Consider the following 6,000-nt stretch of genomic DNA (forward strand, 5'->3'; position numbering starts at 1 on the left):
GAGATACTAATAAGATAGATTTCAGGCCTGTCATATGTCACAGCACATAGATTCCAGGAAAATTCCTAGAAGGTAGAAAAATTTACTTTAGCTTTCAGAGTCCAAAGAGTTCACATTAATTTAGGTGAAACAAGACATAAATATATATAAATATCAAAGAGCTAACATTTATCTCTGGGGATTTTCATATCTTGGAGGTTAAGAAATGGGCTTCCTTAGTGAAACTGTGAATAACTCTCTGGGGAGACACCTCTCTGCTTGCCTCTTCCTTCCTTTCCATAGTTCCCTCTGATTTTTCTTTTTCCCTCCTCACCTCTACCACAGACAGTCTAATATAAGTTCAGGGATGGTTACAGGACTATGTTCTGGGAAGCATAACAAAACTAACCAGAACTATTACATAAAAGTATGTTTATTAATAGATACAGAGCCAAACAAAGCAACAGCGTTTTTGTTTTTTCCATTCTCTTTTATGGGGAAGTTGCATTCTGCCAAGGCAAGTGCAGCCTCTTAGAAAAGTAAGTTTAACAGAGTGTTAAAGGAATAAGAGAGAATAGAGTAAAATATCTATTTTAATACAAGATTTTATTTCAAAAAGATATCACTAGAGGGAAAAGGAAAAGGAAAATGTTGAAAGGAACTTATTTCCCATTATATACATTTATACATTCAGTGTGTACTTACTCTGGCAATCTGAAATATATGCCTCTATTTTAGCTTTTAGTTTATAATTATTAACCTCATTCTAACAGTATAAAGCCTGTGAATAGTCTGGATTGAATACATCGCACCCCTACAGAAAAAAAAGCAAATTCGTTAGTCCGAATTCATTAGCCTGAAATTTCATATGTTCTCACTCATATTTCTAGTAGGACCCTCACACCACATGTTCACCTAGATATGATTACTCTCCACAATTGGTGGGTTGAGCCAAGGGACACATTTTCAAGAATTTTACAGTCTAGTTCTTAAACATTTTTAGCTTGACATAGGCCACAGTGGAGGTATTTGTACCATGGAAATCGGCAAATGCAACAAATATTTGTTTGTTTTTTCTTCAAAGGGCCAATGGTTAAACATTTGGTAACATACCCCTGCTCAATTCTTTAAACACCCCTGCACTCTTCTGGCCATGTGCCTGTGGCATTCTGTTTTGTCCCTGGATGCCTCCTTTCTATCTTTGTTGAATTGGATCTGCAGTGTCCATCTTTCCCAAGATCCCACTTAATTGTCCTATTTCTGGCTCATATTCTCTTCTCTTGATACCTTCTTTCTGTCTTTTGGGATGATCTACATCTGTGGCACATGCAGCCCAAGTTCCATGCTGTCATCAATCCTTCTTATTACAAGTCCTAACGTTTGGATCACTACAGCTTACCCTTCCTCTGTGACTGCTCAAAATTCAGCAGTAAAAAATGTTCAGATTTATCAAGTCACTTTTACTACTCTTCGTTTCTTATTTGGTAATGCCTAAACATGTATAGGCTAAAGCAAACTGTAGAAATTCTAATCTAGTGAGAACAGATGTTTTCTAAGTATGAAACTATGTCTCCCCTTCAAAATTCCTTTTATAAAGTTTGCTGTGTTGATGTGGTGGGAGGAGGTTACTCAGGTAAAGAATTTCTAGTGTAAATGCTACCAGGATGCTACTTTTGCAAAATGCTACTTTTGCTCTCTCCTTAGCACTATCTCATTTTGTTTAGAGCTACTTCCAGTTGGCCTCTAGGAAAGCTACTTAGTGGCAGCAGGTGAATGTTAAAAGACAAGCTTAGACTGTTTTCTTTTAGTTTAAATGTTACATGTTCACCATCATGAAAACTTAATTAACAAACATATACAAATATTTCTTAAGTTTTGTATATTTTGAGTGTCTAAATTTAACCAATATAAAACTAGTTCATTTACTTATTTACTTTTTTCTCAACAAATACATAAATATTAATTGTGTACTCTGTACCTGGAGCTGGAGACGTAGTAGGGGCATAAGAAAGTTCCATGCTCATATGGATTCCATTATGACAGGTGAGAGAGACAACTGTCAACTGAAAAAATATGTAAACACAGTGATAAGTGCTATAAAGAACAATAAAGCAGAATAAGAGAATTAAGGACACTCAGTATTTAGATATAGAATAATTTGCTTCTAAAAGTAATCTTCATAATAACCTGTTCTAAAATATCCTGTGTAACAGGCAGTTTCAATCTGTTAACACCTCTCTGCTAAAGCCTCCTACAAATGTACGCAAGTGCTTTGCTAGCCTACATAGCTGCCATTTACCAATGTTGCCAAAATTTTCTATATGTAGTCTAACATCTAATCTTCCTGACATTCAATATTTAGGTGTTATTACTCCTGTTTTGCAGATGTGGAAAGTAAAGTATTTTTTTTAATGTTTACCAGGTTACCTATCAATCAAAGTACTGAACCACCATTTGAAATTAACTTAATTCTGTGTGATACTATGTTCCGTATCTAGCTAATTAATTTCATCCAATTAAAAAAGAAGGGGCCTGTTTAAACACACACACGCGCACACACACACACACACACACACACATTACAAATATGGTGATCAACTAAACCTTAGTATGTGGTGGAATAGTATCTCAATAAATTTATTTATGTGAATTTTCCCCCATCTATATTTATTTAAACCTGTGACCTTCCCTCTGTTCCCTTAGGTAAACTGTAAGTCTTCTGTCTTCTTAAGAAGATGTTCTTAGAGCTAAACACAGTTAAATAAATTAAGCCCGTCATTTTTGATGTTCAAAATTCAGGGTCTAGGTATAGTATTAAAATAGTTTTAAAGTCTTCCTGGCTAAGTAATCCCAGAAAGTTTTAAAGTTTTAAAGTTCTATCAAATAGTAGAGAGTCCCTGTACCTTACTTATAGCAAAAACCTGAAGGCACAGCAAAAATTCAATTCCCCCATGTCATGAAATGACAATGGGCTAGACAGCCTCAGTTTTATCTGCAGCCCTGATTCCGTGTGTGCTGGAGTATGGTTTTATAAAGATGGTAAAGAGCCTCAAGCAGCCTGAAAGATTTCCAGGCAACCTTCAGTGTGGTGCAGAAGTGGTTGAAAGAAAACTGGACTTAGAAAAGGCTTGCATTCAGGAACAAGGAACAAACACATCAGCAACCCTGAAGATGAGGTAGGGACAAGGATGTTTTATGAATGCCAGCATGTAGAGATGACGCAGTTCAAGGAAAAGGCATTCTACCCAATGCCTTGGTGTGTTGGGTTGCACCCTGCAGGCCTGCAAGCCTTGTACTTGCCCAGCATTGAGAGAGAAGGAAGAGCCCAGAGTTAGCGACAGAGACATCAATGGTTTAATGGATTGGGGGATCTTACATGTCTGAAGCAAGGTCCTGAAGCAACACTGCACCATGTGGCAGATGGCTGGCAGGACATGGTATCAGTCTTTGCTGCCGGGGGAGGGTGAATGCTACCCATTATAGGGGGAATTGACGTAAGGTTGGCTTATAGGTTACCAGGGAAACTAGCAGAGGGGCATGCCCCTCATTACCACTTTGATAAGCGATATTCTGATCTAAAGATATTTTGATCGAAAGATTAGAGCAGTCACTAGCTGGGGCCAGGGACAAGTATGTGGGAAGGTCAGTCACCTGAGTAGGATGTAAATGAAGCAGGCGCCAGACCAGCAGGGATGTACAGAGAGCAAGAGAACAGCCATCTTGGGTGGCCTGATCATTCACTTGGGGTAGCAAAGGCTATCTGGATATAGATGCAGCTCAATGCAAGTAGGTGAGAGTGTGAGTGCTGGGGGTATTCTGGATGGACAGAACTAGGTTCCAGACACCTGATGGAATGAAGCCTTGGAATAGGACACTGAATTGCGTTTTTGAAATGTAATATCACATTCTTGCCAATTTAGTTTGGTGGACAAAGTTTGTAGCCACTACAGAGGGGGTGTAATCTTAGAATTAAAACATTCTAAAATATTTAAGAGTTAGAAACCACTCTCTTTACATTAAAAGATAGGGACTTATAACAACAGCCTATAGCAGAAAATAAAACATTTTATTATTGGTAGATGTGATAGGTAAAAAGAAAAAAAAAAGAGTAATACCTCCAGCTTTTGGACTGTAGAACATCAGAGTGGGAATCCCAAAGTACTGTTTAAAACTTGGGGAAGGGAACAGTGGTGTCTTGTATTCAAATCAAATGCTGGACTTGAATTAGCTTAGATTTATGTAGGATTTAACACAGAGGAGATTCAGAAATGGACAACACAGAGAAACTTAAAAAAAAATTGCTGACCAGAACCTGTATAGAAATATTATCAGGGGGTGCCAACTGGTGCCAATTGCTAAATAATTAATCACAAAAATACCATCATTGAAAATTAATCAGGTTTGGTAGCATTTATGTATTTCCTGTTTTACTAATTGAGAATTTTTGTCATTTTATTAAATAATAGAAGATAACATAAAGCAATACTCTGTGCATTCACACTTATGACACACTTCTCTTTCCTTTTACCTAGTTATAAACTATTTTTTCTAATCATTGTCATTAGACAGAATTAGGTCCTAGAGTCCAAAATGCTTATTTAAATAAGATAATTTAGCCATTTATTCCTAAAATTTGATGCTCTAGAAAAATATGGTAATGGTAAGCATAGGTTTCAGAGACCTCTTTTGCATGGTAAAAAGTATAATTTGATTTGAGACAAGTTTGTCATGTGTGTTGCTTTTTACATGAAAAGAAAGAATGTCTCTGTCTTTCAGTCTTCAATTTCCAGTGTCGTCTTTTAGAGCGGCAATTCCTTGCAAAATGTAAGTCTCAAGCTACACTGAAGAATCTATTTTTATAGAAGGAAATATCCTTCTGTATGATCCTCAAATGAAAAGCTGTCATCCATCTTCTGAATAGGCTTTATCCCGCCTTCAATGGCTAGTTTTTGAAACTGCTGATGACTAGAAGCAATTCTTTATAACTCCCTAAATAAAGACATCAGTCTATCACCAAAACACAGTACCTGAGCTGGAAGGGGCAGCTGTCTCCAAGGTGGGGGTGGGGAAGAAGAGCACTTACTAGCTTAGTTAAAAGCGGCTCAGTGTTATTATTGAGTGTGTGTCAATGTGATGTGTCCTTACAATTTAAAATGCTGCTTCAAGCAAAAGTTTTTTCTTCTTTTTCTTCTTAATTTATGCTATATTAACCTAAGTATATAAACTCTTCTGTGCAAAAGATTCTTACCCTACCATCAAAGGTAATTAAAGTCGAAAACGAAACTTCAAAGCCAAACTGAGAACTGAATCTTAAAATGATCAGTTCATTTTAGGATTAAAGAAAAAGCATTATTCAGAGTTTCTTAGAGAAAAGCAAAGGTGAAACAAAAAAGTCTATAGTTCCTCATCCACATAGCCTACCCTCCCTCACCCTGACCTTGCCTCTTTATTGTACTCTTTATGTGAAATAGGATATATTGTAATTAGAATCAGTGAAAAAGTACAGTGTGATAAGCTATTCAAAAGCAAATGGATAGAGTGAGAATTCATCTTTCACGTAGCTTATGTATTTTCTTCATAGGTTCCCTTCCTCCCTTGCGCTGCTTCTTGGAAAGATTTAAGGATCGTATTCTTTCTATGTTTTGAAAAATCATAAAAATGCACCTTAGTATAGATCTTTTAAAAATCTGTTTTTGCTGGGCATTTTAGTTCGGCTTCTATAATATGTAAAATCATGCTCTTCAGTCCTAGGAAATGTTCTGGAACTATTTCATTGAAGATTTCCTCTCTTTGATTTTCTCTTTTCTCTTTGTTCACTCTGTTAGATGGGTCTCCTGATATTCCATTTGTTTTTTTACCCCATTTAGTGTCTCTCTCTCTTTGTTTCTCTCCCTTCCGTCTGTCTATCACACATACACTTACACATACACACACACGCGTACACACACAAGATGTCTTCTCTTTTAACCTTGGTTATGAAATGAAGTATCAGTAAGATATTTGATAGCATGGTCCTTTTCC

Source organism: Delphinus delphis, chromosome 14 (genome assembly GCF_949987515.2).
Source record: "Delphinus delphis chromosome 14, mDelDel1.2, whole genome shotgun sequence".
Lineage (NCBI taxonomy): Eukaryota > Metazoa > Chordata > Mammalia > Artiodactyla > Delphinidae > Delphinus > Delphinus delphis.